Here is a 16,303-nt window from a genome sequence, read left to right as displayed (position 1 = left end):
TCTAGCACCAGCTACAGGAATCACAGAGGTCTCCAGTGTGCTCTGGACTGCCCTAAAGGCCAGCTGGTGAACACAAGAGGTCCACCATGACCCCTCATTCTTCTCTAGTGCCCCCACAGGTCTACCAGGGCACCCCAGTGAGCTCTAGCACCCCCAGAAAGCCCTGCAGGGTTCTGCAGTGCTCTCTAGGGTTGCCTATGGGCATTACAGCACCCCCTACAGGCCCCCCAACCCTCTTAGTGCACTTTGGTGTTCCCAGGATGCCTTTCAGGACATTCCCATTCCCTCTGTGACTTCCCAAAGTCCTCCTGTCCCCTTCCAATACGTTCTAGGTGTCCACAGAAGCCTCAGGGGCCCCCCAGTGCACTCTACAGTGCACTAGAGGCCTCCAAGTGTACCCTAGAGGCTTCAAGAACCTCTCAGTGTAGTCTAGTGACACCTGCAAGGCTTCCAGACCCCTGTGGTGTACCCCAGCCTGCCCTGTAGACCTTGCAGGGCTCTATGGTGTGCTCTAGAGCCCCCTAGATGTATCCCAGTGCACTCTAGAAGCCTCCAATGCTCCCCTCCCACCGCCCAGCAGTGTGCTCTAGCGCCACCTATAGGCCTCAAAGGACTCTCAAGTATGCTGTAGTGCCAACTAGAGGACTCACAGAGATCTTCAGTGTACTCTAGTGTGTCCTAAAGGCCTCTTAGTGAACACTAGATGCCTCCCATGGTCCCTCAGTTCACTTTAGTGCCCATGCAGGTCTACTAGGGACCCCAGGTGGGCTCCTGAAAGCCCTGCAAGGAGTCCAGTGTCCTTTAGGGTGCCCTAGAAGCCTCCCAGTGCAACCTTGAGGTCTTCTGTGGACCTATCATGTGCTCTAATGCCTTTTGGAGTCTTTGTCAGGCTTCCCAGTGTATTCTAGCGCTACCTGAAAGCCTTGCAAGTCTGTCCAATGCTCTCTAGGATAGTCTACAGGCATTCCCACTGTTTGGGGGGGTCTTTACAACAGAACTCCAGACAGAAATGTGACCTTCAAGGTCCTTGTTGGCTTCTTGGTGAAGCTGTGGTATTTGACCCATAACTGTATGGAGTTGCTAAATCATAGTGATAATATAGACATCCCTGGTTCAGCTTTTACCACAGTCATTGCAGCATTTGTTGATACACTGTTTGGCTCTTCTGTAAAGACGTATATCTGGGGGTGCATTATCCCAAAGGTGCTGATGTTCACCATAATGGATAAAGTGGAAGACTTTGTGGCTAGGGAAGAATGTCATGGGCATGTTACTGCTCTCCCTGTTGCACATGAATTTCAACAGTTGGGTTTTGCTGTCAAGTTGATGGAAGTGTTGGAAGAAATTTTGGAAAAGTGAGTATTGTACTTCTTTTTAAATTTATCTTTTAAAGTATTTTTTCTGCAAAATCCTGTCCATGGTTTAGGTACTTGATTTCCATGAAACAGACCCAGACCTTTCTATTAACTAGTGTCCTAATTGAAATTCCCTGTATTTGTAGAACAAGAATTACTGATGATGCTTGACAGTTTAAAATGTCTTGGCTTCTGTGAAGGCTAACTTGCCAAAATGAATAGGAAGTAGCCTAAATTTCAGCAAAGACACTGAATAAAAAGTCCTCTTCTTGATAGGAAAAGAGCTTTGCAAAACATAAACTCTATTTTGAATAGGACTCCCTATGTACTTGTTCAGTGATTGTAGGCTTTGAGTGGTCCCCTTGGGTACAATATTGCACAAATTTTGTGCTGCAGACAGTACCTTAGCTTACTTTCTGCCTCATCCTGGGTTACTTGTACCTGCAGAAAATTTAGTTCAGTGTCAAATAACCCCCCAGGGAAATGTCCCCAACTCATGCCAATAGGACAGTCCCCTTGTGGCTGGTAAAATCCAAAAATAGTATGATGCTTTGAAGAACTTACTTATTGAGGAGAAGGGCAATATCCTGTTAGGCAAGAGATTTTTGAGACTGGTTTCCCTATGCCCCTATGCATTTTGAAGGAGGGAGTCCCTAAGCCAATGCAATCTAAATGCATCTAAACTGTAGATTGTTATTTCCATAAAATAAAAATTAATATATTTTTTAAATTGACACTTGTGTGTGTGTTTGGCTTGTCCCGACACCTGATGTAAATGATTGATCACGTGACCAAAAACTACTTGTGCTGATGGATTTGTCCCTTGGTAAAGGAGTGCATCCCGTATGTTAGCTTTTCTTCCTTACTGTGTCTTATTTATTTTTTTTCTGAAAGAAAAGGTGAATTTTTCATTGTTCTCTTTGTGAGAGTATCAAATCAGGTTGCAATAAATATGTATAAGCAAGTAGGCTACAGTGTGTACTGGACAGTATTAGACTACCACTCTGCTAGCAGTGGAGACACAGATGAAGATAGCCACAGTCAAGTTGAATGGAAAGATTCTGAAGTTGAGCATCCCAGGGGATGTTTTTATTACTTTTATATATGAAAAAAGTTCAAATGGTTGTCGATGAATGGTATTTTGTTTGCTCTTTTAGACAGCTATTCCTACCGAAGATCACATCAGTTACAAAATGTAATCTTGCAGTTTATACATTTTTTAGTATCTGTAGCAAAATAAACATGAATAAATTAGCAAGTACAAATACATCTTATTCTGTAGATAAGATTAAATAACATGCAATTACTTATCTGTTTTATCTTTCAAAGACTGTTCTTGCCACGTGCCTGAGCTTTTTGCTCATGTTATCGGTGAAAGGAATGCTGTGCTTCTTCCCCCCTTACCCCTCTTTTATTCTTTTCTCCATTTATAACAGGGACTTGAAATGTTTTTCTCAGATGTCCAAATTTAAATTTACAAAATGCTAGTGGCCAACACTGACAGAATTGGGTGACATTTTCAATGTAAAGGGTAAAGAACATGGAAATTTCTAGTATGTTAATGTTACTCTGATAACAAAACTGATGTACTAGCTGCTTGCTATTTCTAGTGTTTTTTTTTTTTTTTTTTCCCTTTATTCTCCACAAAGGCTTTTGTGGACATGTTGTGTATCTTTTCTGTTCTTCCATTATTCATTTGTTATGAAAGACTACTATGAAATTCAAGGGCTGTGGACAACCATCATTGTTGCAGATGCACCCCTGTGTATTCTCTTGGTTGGGTGACAGCTGAGCCTCCGGATCCTTACAGAGCATGAAGCTGGGGGACAGAGTGAGCAAGGGGCATCTGAACTGCAAAAATCCTCCTGGCGTTGCCCAGAGCAGGAGCTGCGGTAAGCGCCAGGCCCTTGAGGCCATGTCCTCTATGTTCTGCATCTCAGGCTGCCTTTGATCCCCTTTGCATCTGCCACCCCTCCCTGTCCCGTCTTCTCTTAGCCTGTCCATCTCTTTGGCCTGCTTTGCACTCCTCTCCCCTGTCCTGCTTGTTTGCTCTCTGTATCGCCCACTTCCCATTCACATGTTTTTCTACATCCTCTTCCCTGTCCCTTTTCCTCTGTGTTGCTACCTTTCCCAGGTTCTTTCTTCTCTGTACTGCTTCTGTCCACCCCCCCCCCCCGCCTCTCTCTGCTCATCCTAGGCTTTTCCTTCTCTATCCATGTCCTCCTTTTCACGACTCTGTCTTTCCCATCTTTCTCAATTACACACCAACTCCCCCTTACTAATGTTTCACTACCTGCATCTGCCCTGCTCTTTGCTGTTGTTTTCCTTCCACTCCTTGTCCTACCCGTCTGCACATCTCTGTCCCTTGGCCTCTGCCATTGTGCCATCAAGCCCTCTGTCCAGCTTGCTCACCTTTTTCTTTCTCTCTGTGCCTCTGTCTTGCTCCCCTTCCCTTGATGCTCTTTTGCTGTCTCAGCCCTGCTCCACACTGCTCTCTCCTTTCTCATCTCTGTCCCATTCTGAGACCCCTCAGTCTCAGTGCTCCAGTGTTCTCCTCCCCCCGCCCGCTCCCTCTAAGAACTTTTCAGTTCTCCATCTCTCAGTCCTGCTGCCCCAGCAGTATTTGAGTTTTCTTAGTCTTTCTTTCCTGCTCCCTATCTCTCAATTTCTTTCTGTCAGTTTTTTCCACTTTGTCCGCCTCTGCTTTTCTGTGTTCTTGCATCCCGCTCTGCTCCACAGTTTTGGTTGCGCTTCCTTGCTCTTCACCCCTCTATTTCAGTCCATCTGTCATGCTCCCTGTCCCCTTTCCCAGTCCAACCCCATGTCCCTGTGCTGGCCTTTCTCTGCACCCAACACCTCCCATGATTCTCTCTCTCTCTCCCTCTTTCTCCTGCCTCACCCCCCTCCATTCCTCTGTCCCAGTTCCTGTCCCTTTCCTTGTCTTCCTCTGCCTTGAAGCGTAGCCTGGTTATTCCTTTGCTTACTTCTGTCTGTCACTCTGTCCTGCTTCCCCTGCCCCTGGTGTTTCCTGCTATTTCTCTGTCCCTGTGTATACTCATGTATACTCATGTGACCCACCGGGGGTCACAGGTGTGGGTCCTCCGGGGCACTCGGGGGTCCGCTGGGGGTCACCGGGGTTGGGCCTCCACGGCGCCTGGGGGAGCGCCATTGGTCACCGGGGTTGGGCCTCCGTGGCACCTGGGGGCTCGCCGGGGGTCACCGGCGGCCGTCTTCAGGGGCTTGCGGGGCCCTGCTGGGGGGCACTGGGGTTGGTCCTCCGGGCTGCCCTGGGGCCCGCCGGGAGTCACCAGTGTGGGTCATCTGGGGCTCATGTGGGCCCGCCGGGGGTTATCGGGATGGGTCCTCTGGGGCTCCTGGGGGCCCGCCAGGGGTCACCGGGGGTGGTACACCGGGTGGTACTCCAGGGCGCCCAGGGGCCCACTGGGGGTGACCGGGGTTGGTCCTTGGGGGCGCCCAGGGGCCCTCCGGGTGTCACTGGGTTTGGTCCTCATCGGTGCCCTGGGGACCACCGGGGGTCACCTGGGGGGTTCCTCCGCGGTGCCCGGAGGCCCGCTGGAGTTGGTCCTCTGGGGAGCTAGGGGGCCCGCCGGGGGGTCACCGGGGTTGGTCCTCTGGGGAGCTAGGGGGCCCGCCGGGGGCCACCGGGATGGGTCCTCTGGGGCACCCTGGGGCCTGCCGGGGGTCACTGGGGTGGGTCTTCCAGGGTGCCTGGGGGCCCGTCGGCGGTCACCGGGGTTGGTCCCCTGGTGCCCTCTGGGGCCTGGGGGGAGTCATCCGGGTGGGTCCTCTGTGGCTTCCGGGGGCCCGCTGGGGGTCACCAGGGGTGGTCCTCTGGGGCGCCCGGGGGCCCACTGAGGGTCACCAGGGTGGGGCCTCCAAGGTGCCCGGGGGCCCGGCGGGGGTCACCGGGGTGGGTCCTCCGGGGTGCCCGTGGGCCCTCTGGGGTGCCCCTGAGCCTGCCAGGGCTCACCAGCAGTGGTCATCCTAGGTGCCCGGGGCCCACTGGGGGTCACCGGGGTGAGTCCTCCAGGGGGCCCGGGCACCTGCCGGGGGTCACTGGTGTGGGTCCTCCGGGGAGCCCGGGGGCCCGCGGGGGGTCTCCGGAGACGGTCATCCATGGTGCCTGGGTGCCGGACGGGGGTCACCGGGGTGGGTGTTGCGGGGTGCCCTGTGGCCAGCCGGGGGTCACCGGGGGTGGTCCTCCAGGACGCCCGGGAGCCAGCTGCGGGTCACATGGGTGGGTCCTCCGGGGTGCCTGGGAGACCCCCGGGGGTCACTGTGGTGGGTCCTCTGGGGCAGCCGGGGGCCCGCCGGGGGTCACTGGGGTTGGTCCTCTGGGGTGCCCTGTGGCCTGCCGGAGGTCACTGGCTGTGGTCCATCAAGGCGCCCGGGGGCCCACCAGGGGTCACTGGGGGTGGTCCTCCGGGGCACCCGGGGCCCTTCTTGGTCTGTCTGAATACCTAAATGAGGATGAGGTGAAGTTCTTCTACTTCCTTGTGAGGTGATAAATGATGAGTAGTGTCCTCTGCCTTTTGGTCCTCAAGAATGCCACCTCAACAAACATACAAGGTGACAAGACTGCAGGGAGAGCAGAGGGAAGTGATGGATGCAGATCAGCTTCCTGTACTGGGGAGCAAACTCTGCTGAGTGTGCCATGGGAAAAATGACTAACTTAGTAAACAGATATTTGCAGATGGAGACTTCTTAACATTTTTACAGGAAAATTAATAAAGGTGGCAAAGTGCCTCTTGCTACAAAAATTGAACCATCTTTGCTAGGCTCCAGGTGCTCTGGCTTCACAGAGAAACCCCCAAACTGAAAAATGTACCTGCTAATATATTGGGCTCTAAATGTAGCCCTGGGTTAATTGAATAACAATCCCTGTGTAAGATTGAAGTGCAGGATGGGTTGGCTACAGTTTTAAGAGCCGGTTTGCAGAAAAGGGATTTCCCGTTAAGAAATGGCATATACTGATTGTTCTCTTCCTTGCTCTGCCAAGACCTGAAGCACATCTTGGAAGCCAGGCAGAATCTGTGGAGCCGATGGAGTTCTCAACTTCAGCTTCTTCCCAGCTAGAAGAAGCAAGGACACGCCAGCTGAGTTCCCCAGGCAACGCGCCCTTATCTGTAGACGAGGATTTTGAGATGCTACTTTGGGAAATCTCAGGCGGCAGACTGGAAGCCGAACTTGACTTGGACCCAGGGAAGGATGAGGATGACCTCCTCCTTGAACTTTCCAAGATGATTGACGATTGAACTGCATAGTCCTATGGTATGTTTTAAAAAAAAATAATTTAAAACTCTTCTTCTTGTTGGATACCCCCCGGTGATCCTTTTCCTAACTGAGGCTTTGCAATGAGACTTAAAGCACAGTTTGAACTGGTAGAAATTGTCAGGATCTGCACTCAGTTGTCCTAAGTTTTTCTGCTGGTCAGAGTTAAGGTCTTGTGCATCCGTTCTGTAACTATAGGTGGCTACCTTTGATATCAAGAGGACAAAGCACTTGTTCCTTTTGGCACAGAAAGATGTCCATCGGCACACTGTGGTGGCTGTGAGTTGACGTACTGATTGAGCGATGCTCTGAAGGCTTAAACGTAAAGCTTCTTCCTTCGTCCCCCCTTGGCGCAACTTGATGTTGGGCACGTTGTGAAGCTTGGGTGTTCTGATTTCTCGGACAGTTGATACCCAAATCTCGGAGTTACTATGTCAACTCTTGACTTTTATTTGTGTATGCCATTGTTTTGACTGTAATCTTTTCAGATGATGAGGCTGTAGGGGCGGGAGGGAGCAGAATAATTATGTTGGTGTACTGTGGGCAGGGCCAGAAGGTGCAGAAGGTGATGGTGCAGCCAATCGTATCCTTCCTGCGGCCGGGGGGCGACGGGGGAGCGGGTGGGGGGGCAGCCCGGGCCTCAGGGGTCTCGGCCCGGGGCAATGCGGTCTCGGCCCGGGCCTTGAGGCCTTGTCCCGGGGCCCTGGGGCCTTGTTCCACGGTTTGAGGCCTTGTCCTGAGGCCTTGTCCCAGGCCTGGAGCTCTTGTCCCCGTGCTGAGCCCTTAACGCAGCACCCCAGAACCTCATCTTCCGCTACCTGCAGAACGTGAGTACCGTGGGGAGAGGACGGGGAGGGGATGGGGATGGGGATTTGGGGGTGGGGTGGGGGGAGCGGGGAGGGTCCGGAGATCCCCCTTGCTGAGTTTTCGGCTCCCACCCGTTGCTCGGGGCAGGTTTGTGGGGAATGGAGAGCTGTGCGGCGTGCTGGTGGGTACAAGGAGCTGCTGTGCAGCCCGGCCTTTCCCCCTCGTGTTAACAGGAGTGGGATCGTGCAGCCGGGCATGCAGGAGTGTTCCCTTGTGACTGGAAACGTGTTCTTCAGCAAACGTGTAGTATTCACCCAATCATATAACACTCTAAAATGTCAGACTGTTAATTGAAACTGCCCCTGAGAGTTGCTCCTTGGAGTGTTTGGGAGCTATAGTGGCTATGGTTAGCGGGTATTTCTGAACACACGAGAGAGAACAAAACTGCTCGCGGTGTTTGTGTTCCAATTTACTCTCCTCCCTCATTCTGCAGAGATCGAGGATCCAGGTGTGGCTTTACGAGCAAGTGAACATGTGGATAGAAGGCTGCATCATTGTGAGCATCAGCACGACCCCGCGTTACGTCGTTAGTTTGTTTTCCCTCATTCACAATCCTATTTTTTCTTGTCAAGAAAAACTATCACAAGGTAAAAAAAAATCGTACTTCTCTAACAATTAGTCTTAATTGTCCAGCCTGGGTCAGCAAAGCTGATGATGGTTTGTGTTGTTGCTGAACTAATTGCCATTGTTGCTGATTTCTAGGGCTTTGACGAGTACATGAATTTGGTGCTGGACGACGCAGAGGAGATTCACTCCAAGACAAAATCAAGGAAACAGCTGGGTATGTCATGTGTCTGTGCAACCCGGGTGACGCGCGGTCTGAAACCTGCCTGGGTGAGCCTTCTAGATAGCAGCACTGAGAGGTACCAAACATGTGACAAGCCTTGATGTTGAAGTTCAGTGAACAATTCCTGGCTACATCTCTGTCCCTGATGATTTTTGAGCTGGTGATTTTGCTGAATGAAGGAGAATCTGTCCCTGCCTGAGACCAGTTCTGGTCTTTGAAAAGTGTAATAACAGGCGGCCTGCACTGGCTGAAGGAGTCTGGTCACAGCTCCTTTCAGCTGCATCTAAAGCCGGTGGCCCTGGGCGATTCTCACACTTGCTGTGATCTCTGAGTCGAAGCAGGGAGCCATGGTAGCGGCAGTGTTTATTTACCACCTGCTGGTGGACAGAAGCAACGATATGTGGCCAGTGCTGGGGTTTTCAGCAGGAACAGCGTGCTGCTGGAACGGGGACAGTGGCTGGAGTGGGACTTGTGAGTGTGGGGCAGCTGGCAGGAACAGGACTCTGCGTGATGGGCAAAACCCTGCTCAACCACATGAAATACTTTCTGAAAACATGAGATTATTCTCAGATTCTGGGCTCTCTCTAATCCCCTCTTTCCCTTCTCTGTGCTGCAGGTCGGATCATGTTAAAAGGGGACAACATCACTCTTCTACAGAGCGTTTCTAACTAGAATTTGCCATCCTTAGAACAAAGGTGGCTGCTGTGCTGCGGAGTGACTGAGTGCCAGGGGAACGCGGCCTCTGGTAGATAGGAAATTACTTGTAACTGGGGTTGCATGCTGAGGTAAAAAGTCCTTCCTTTGTGGGAGTGAGTTTTTTGTAGCTTGAAACAATACGTGATGTATTTCACAAATAAACATTTTTCACATTAACTGTAAATGTAAACCACAAATCTGCTTGTTTTCAGTCTCTTCCTTCTGTGAATGGAGAAGGAGGAGAAATACAGAAGTGTGAGCTTTTCTTTTTGCTGTGGATCTGATAAGTTTCAATAACGATATGTGCTTTCTTGAACATTACATCTGCATTATGTGGCCAGGGTGGACTCGTTCAGGGCACGGAAGTCCCACACAGTCCTTGAGCTAGCAGGGTGCTAAGGAGGGTGTTGGAGATTTTGCATACAATTGCAGCCCTTTGTTGCTGCAGTGACAGGTTCCTCAGATTCTTTCTAAACAGGGTTTAACTTGTTGAGAATCTTTTTGGGAGTGTTTACTGTGGATCGATCAGTAAAAGTATCTTAGTGGGCCCATGAGGGATTTGGGGCTGTGGTGCAGTAACCCAGCATTTACAAGTGTTACTGCTACGCATGCTTGTCAAATAACATCTCCAGATCAGAGAGTGAGAGCGGGCAACTCGTTTGGATTAAATCTGTCACTTCTTGCTGCTTTGGACAGAGCCTGTAGATTAAACCCTTGTGCTGTTCAATAAGCTGGGGTATCAGATGTGTCGGTTGGGTTTTTATCATTTGATTTATTTTTTTTATCCGTTTGGAGATCTGCCTGTTCTATTTAAGTTTCCCCAAGAGAGCTGAGTTGCTTGGTGCATTGACCAAAGATAAGTTCCCTGGCTGACTTGGGACAACCAGTCCCCTCGTTCTTCTGATCACAAAAAAGAAAAAAAAAAAAACTGACTGTAACTGTAACTCAGAAACTAAGATTACCTGAATGGAGAGAAATGAATTTTGAGGCACAGGCTGTGCTAGAAATCTGTTAATCAGCATTCAGTTTTTCAAAACTTCAATTTGTGTATCATCATCATGAAAATTAATAAATTCAAGGTGGGAGATCCTTTCCTGAAAGGGAAGGACAGAAATACGAGTCTTGCTGTGGGGCCTACCCCGCACAGTTCTGCCATTCCGAGAAGTAATACATCAGGAGTGTCACAGCAGACGTTCCCAGGAAGAAACCTTTGAGGGGCAGCATGACACACTTTATTGGCTAAAGCAGCTTCAGCTGTACAGCCTGCTGCCGGGATTGGTAATTCTAAATTGTGTTCAAGTTGCTGAGTCCTTTCAACACGTAGTAAAGATGTAACGTGCCGATGTCGTTTGGGAACAGGAGGCATTACGTGTCACCAGCAGTGGGCACATAGGGAACAAAATAGTATCTTATGAGGTCCTCCACATTTGCCTTTCATTTTGTCCTTGGTTTGCCAGCTGGAGCTTTCAGGAGGTGAGGAAGGAGGCTGTCCCAGTCAGTAGTTCAGGTGTTGCAGGGTATTTGTGATGCAGTGCTTGTAAAATTTACCTGCATCTCCTGTTAGAGGCAGCCCCCCTGGGCCCTGTGAAATGGGGAGCTGCTGCCCTAGGGTTAGGCCCAAGGTCCTCTGTCAGGCCAAGGGCCGCCCTTCCCCTCGCCGTGCCCTTCCCTCCCACTCCTCAGCCCTTGCTCAGGCCTTTTGGGCCGTCTGGCCGTCCGTCTGGCTGTCTGTCCATCCATCCAGCCGTCTGGCCGTCCATCTGGCCCTCTGTCCCTCCGTCCCACCGCCCTGCCCCGTCCCTGCTGTCTCCCTAGGGAAGCAAAGAGTCCCTGGGCTGCCTTCAGGGGGGAGGTTCTGCTGAGGAAATTAAAGCTTCCCCCTTAATGGGCGCCTTGCGAGTTATTTTGAGTTCCAACCTTCTGCCTTCCTTTCGTAGCAGTGCCTCTAAGGGGTGCGCTGTAAGGTAGCCGTCATCTGGCGCGCTGCTCCTCCGTTTCCCAAAGGAACTGCCTTCAGGATCTGACTAACTCTGGATGCACGCGGTTGTCACCTTAATTTCTCCGTTAGTTTGCTGAAAACAACCCGCTTGGGTGACCTTTGTGTTTGTTTCTTAAAAATTGGATCGAGGAGGTCTCTGTTTCCTTATGCTGATGTTCACGATGAAAGTGCAGAAGGGATGCTTACTTTTGCCCGGGTCAGTACTGTTGCCAGGATGGGAATGTTTAGCCTACCGGCCCTCTGGTGCTGTTAGGCTGCACTCGGAGTGTGAGCTCTGGGCCTTATTTCGAAAACACTGTGTTATTTGAGTGTACAAACCCAAGATATTCTGCGGATAGGTGATTTTCAAACCACGTCAGAACCACCGCTGTGGCGTGTGGTGGAGTCGGACGCGCGTTTGACTGATCAGGCGGAGCAGGTGAACTGAATTTGTTGCTGGATGGCGAGGTGTTCTGGGGGAAGAGCTAGTCTAAGGAAAACTTCCTCTTACTGCCCCTTCCCATCTCAAATGGCCACTGCCTGGGGAAATTGGTTCTTTATGAGATTAACTACAACGTTACAGTGAGGATGAGGAATCATCATTACTCCCATAGTTATTTGCTGCCAGACCGCAGCGTTGATTTCAGAGATTAAAAAAAAAAAAAAAAGGAAAAAGAAAGGAAGTATGTATTCTTTCACATACTCTCTTTTCCCTGAGAGTAAATGTTGTAGCTTCAGCAGTACCCTTCCTCTGGAAACGATTCCCAGTGCCTGCTCAGACACTGGGGAGGAAAATGACAGAGAGAACGATGGAGGAGAGCCACCCGATATAATTAAAGGAAAAAAGGGGTTATGGATGAAGGGAAAGCCGCTACATAAAAAATTGGTGCTATCTAAAAATTGATTAAGGGTTTGGGACCTGCAGGTGCTGCCTACACCTGCGTATGTTGCAGTCGTGCCTGTTGCCACTGCGCAAAATGGAGAGAGCTTCTTTGTCGAATGCAGCATGTTAAAGCATGTGCCATTGCCTGGAAGAAAAGCACGGCCTTCCCTCTTGTGGGACTTCTTCCTATTGATCTGTGGTTTACCTGAAGGTTTACCATTAGCTGCATAAGTTTCAAACAAGCAAACAAACAAACAAAAACCAACACCAACATTAAAGAGTGGCAAGGCAGATGCTCATCTGGGGACTCTGACTCATTGGTGACATCACCAAGCAAAGCACTGTGAGCGCTTCGGGTCGGGGCTGCTGCAGCGAGCCTCGCAGCTGGGAGGGAGAGCGGGTACGGTTCGCCTCTGGCGAAGCCCTGGTGGCTTTGTTAGCAGTGAGAGTTTGACTGCTGTGTTCTCAGCTTTCGCTTCTGCACTGACCGTGTGGCAGAGCCCGCAAGCTGCTTCCTCAGCTGGAAGAGGAAGAGGAGTGACCTCAACTGTGCCGAGGTAAAGCAGAACTGTTGAAAAGAATTGTCAAAGATGAGGGATGCGCAGCCGCTGCAGCTGCAGCAGGTCCTGGAGCACTGGAGAAGATAGAGAGGGGTTTCTTCGTGAAAAGAATGCTGTAAAAGTGTTTTCATGCCAGAAATTAGGACAAACGCTTCTGTTGTTCGGACATCCTCTATTGACCTGACACGCTGGCATTACAGCATACCTGGCACACTCTTTGTATTGTTTGTAAAAAAAAAAAAAAAAAAAATTTTAGTCAGGGCAGGCCAAAAACCTGCCTTGGCACCTCCACATCGCAGCAGTGCTTGCAGACCGTGCATCCTGGATGCCAGGCCAGGATCTAAATTGATGGTGCTGTTGGTAACGTGAAGTTCAGGAAGCACTTCTGGGTTTTTCTGCTCTTCCATGTGAATTTTTGCCCTGTGAAGGTGGTGTATTGAGCTCTTTTCTTACCAACAAATAGGTTTAAAAGCAGTTACAGTTTAACATCTACATGCTTGGGTGTTATTAACACAGCATTGCATACTGAGCTGGTGCTTGGTAGGAGAAAACATAAATCTTACCTGGGAAACTCGAACACTCTCAACTACATACTGTTACGAAGAAACTCCTCTGTAAGAGTGCACTTAAATAACACATCACCGGAGCTATTGTGCTACTGACCACTGAAGGCACCTTTTTCCAACACCGTCTTATTGGAAGTTGATACAGACTGGCAGTATGCAGTTGGTTCCCACCTATAACGTGTGACTGTACAGTGCTGTATAAGAAATTTTTTTCACAGGTTTGGAGAAAGTGAAGAAAAACACACACAACCATTGATATGTGGACCCTGAACCTGCCACAGGCTAATTAACAGTGATGCCCATTGGCTATCTACTGATACACTGCTGCCTTCTGACTGCTCCAGCAGAAGTCCAATTTTAATTAACCAGCAGGTCCCTCTGAGTGGCTTTGCTAAAACTCCTGCAGTAGGAAGTATCGTACGAGAGCCAAGTTACTAAATTGATGTGTGGTTTTCCCTTAATCCCCTCACCCCTGACTTTCTAGCTCCTGACGACACTGCCAACGTGTGCAGTGCTAGGTGCCAGCTGCCATGGTTTATATATATTGTAAAATCAGTGATTTGGGACTTGTGAGCACTGAGAACAGGTTAGCAATTGCTTAAGAGCTTTACTTTCTCGTTCTGCTAATGCACATTAAATTCTTCAGGAACTGCAGCACAAGAACCATCTTCCCCAGGATCTCTGGAAGCAGGAAATAGCTGCTCTGTGGACCTCTCTCTTCCTTTGATATGTTAAAGGCTCTTTAGAACAGCAGAAGATGGAGCAGCTCTTCCTGGGAGGGAGAACAGGGCTATTCGCAGCTCGTTCCAGTGGTCCCAGATGTCTCATGGTTGTGACATTCGTGGCTGGGGGAGACTGCTCAGTCAAGTCATTGGTCACCTCCTGGCTTTGCAGAACACAGACTTTCAGAGTAAAGGCGTCGCTGTCGCTCTGGGACTGGGAAATGGGTGAAACATCTTAGGCTTGAAACTGATTCTCTGAAGAGTGGCATGCTCAGATCTGAGCACATTGTCTTGGCCACCTTATTAGATCCCTGCTTGAGAGGTTGCTTTGAAGAATTGCTTCCTCTTCATATCGATGTGTCAAGCTGAAGACAAATCTGTGCTGAAGCACTGTCTGATCATATGAGTGCCTCAGTTCAGGATTGTTCTTTGACACCTACAGAAACACCAGGACAATCTGCGCTTTCAGGAACAGATTGATTTGATCTTGAGGTTGTCATAATCCAGGTCCCTGAAGTGGCACGTCTTCAAATGGAGTTGCTTGGGCCAGCAAGGAGCAGCTGTACCTTGCGGCTGTGGTAACTCGTGGCTCTGAGTCTCAGAGATCATGGTGAAAGGTGACCCCCCAACTCGCTGGTGGAGGAGGCTGAGGCAGCGTTCAGCTTTAACCTTTTCCTTCTTGGCTGGCATCTTTGCTCTCCTGCTGTCGGTGGGTATTGAGTGTCCTTCCCTCCAGCCTCAGAATGAGCTCTCAGTGCAGATATAGGCAGCATTTAACAGCTAGAATTCACTCATATATAAAGAGTACAAAACGTGTATTTTCTGCTTTTGCTTTGGAATTCTTAGCTTTAGGTTTTCCTACAGGTGATGAGGTTTCTCATAGCAGCAAGGATGAGCTGTGTTAGCAGGAGGCTGTTCTGTGCTTCGACCATGGGAAGATGAATGGTTTACCTATGCACCGTTAAATATAATTTGACACCTAGCACACAACACTTTCAGCCTGTGGGGTGCTTTAACAAGCAGGTAAATCAGCGGAGACTGTTTTACAGCCAGAGTGATGCTGGGTGATTAAAAAGCAGGGTCAAAACAAAGAGTTTATGGTGTTCTTTCTTGCTTGTCATCTGACTGTCCATTTACACTGTTCTAAAAAAAAAAATGGGCTAAGCATCTTTAATATCTTCATTATAAATGGAAGGCACAAAACAGGCCAGCAACAGAGACTGTCCAAGAGAAATACTTGGTGCTTTATAAACAAACAAGAAATTACTCTTAGGTAGGTGTGATAATCCTTCTCTAATGCATTTTTTGGAGTGCAAAAATATTTTGTTCCCTTCTTGCTCTTCTCTCCAGGACAAAGGCAGAATAGCCAACTGGAAAGTTAGACCAGGGAGGTCAGTTTGTTCCATACTGAGAAAGACAAGCCTGTAAAACAAACTAGACAGATTTTCTTTGTAGTATTTATCTTCCTTCAGCAAAGGCAAAGTTTATGACACTTGTTGGCATGTATTTCCAGACCCCCAGCTACCGTGACTGTAGTGCATCTGTAATTCTTTTGTACAAAAAGAGTTCAAAATCTCATAATGCAAAAACTTTACTAGCGCCCTGGAGAAAAAAGAAATCTAAAAATCTTACCAACTTCTATTACAGGCCTGCTGAGTGCACCAGAGTTACTCATTTTTATTCAGGCTTTCAGGGGCTAGTTCAGTTGGTTTCTGTTCAGCACTTGGATTGCCATGTTAGCAGATGTCAGTTTAAAAAAAAAAAGCTTTTGAGATCTGTTTTAAAATGAGAATGCTTTTTATGGCATTTAGGGCTGTGAGGTATCCTTGGTTTTTGCTTTCTTCCCATTCCTTAGACCAGGTCCATTCATAACCTGAACAGCGTTCTGGGTCTGTTCAGAAAAATGGAAGGCACCAAGCAAAACGGTGAGCTCCTTGGGCATTTGAGAGAGCTAAATCTGGAAAATTTAAAGAAGAGAAGGAAACCTTGCACTTAACTACTGTTTTTATTCCCTTTGTCAAGCAGTCAAAACCAATAACTAATATGAGAACCCAACTTTTCCTCCCTTTATTTTAGATTTGGGAAAATTCCCTGCCAAAAAAATATTTCCTGGAAAATTCACTAGTGTTTGTGTGAGTAAAAGGTTCCAACCTTTTATTATTGATTTGTAAGAACTATTTCATCCACTTTTGTCCAGAAGAGTCAGAAATAATTTGCACAGAAATGTGAAGCATTTTAATGAAAGGATTCAGAATCACTCTAATTTGAACTTTATCTGGTCTAGTTGCAGGTTTTATGACATTTAGTGTCTTAAAAAAAAAATATCAAAATATCTGACTTCACATCAGAAAAAAAAACTGCTTGTGGCTAAATAAAATCTGTTGTAGCTCTGGTCATTGAAAAATCATTGGCTGTTAAATTGGACCTAAGTCATCTTTTCTAACCTTTTGTGATCTTGCAGCAATGGATGATGATGGATATATGGATTAGGGAACAGCACATGATGGCAAACCTGTGGTATTTGCTACAGTGCAGAAAGAAAACAAATTGTTTCCAAAAAATCAAACTAATTCAAAATTCTTGGTATCATGCAGCCA

The 16,303-nt window shown here is 48.6% G+C and overlaps 1 long non-coding RNA gene across 1 annotated transcript; it reads left to right on the top strand.

Moving 5' to 3' along the window:
- The first annotated feature begins 3,253 nt into the window (after nt 1-3,253).
- On the top strand, nt 3,254-14,348 carry LOC310887079. Its single transcript, XR_014575646.1, has 4 exons — nt 3,254-7,474; nt 7,948-8,101; nt 8,217-8,295; nt 8,918-14,348. It is a non-coding gene; the product is annotated as an uncharacterized lncRNA (long non-coding RNA).
- The last annotated feature ends 1,955 nt before the right edge of the window (nt 14,349-16,303 follow it).

This window comes from Anser anser, assembly GCF_964211835.1.
Source record: "Anser anser genome assembly, chromosome: 27".
NCBI classification, from domain to species: Eukaryota; Metazoa; Chordata; class Aves; order Anseriformes; family Anatidae; genus Anser; species Anser anser.
The sequence above is the reverse complement of the archived record's forward strand: the minus strand, read 5'-3'. Positions and strand labels throughout refer to the sequence as shown.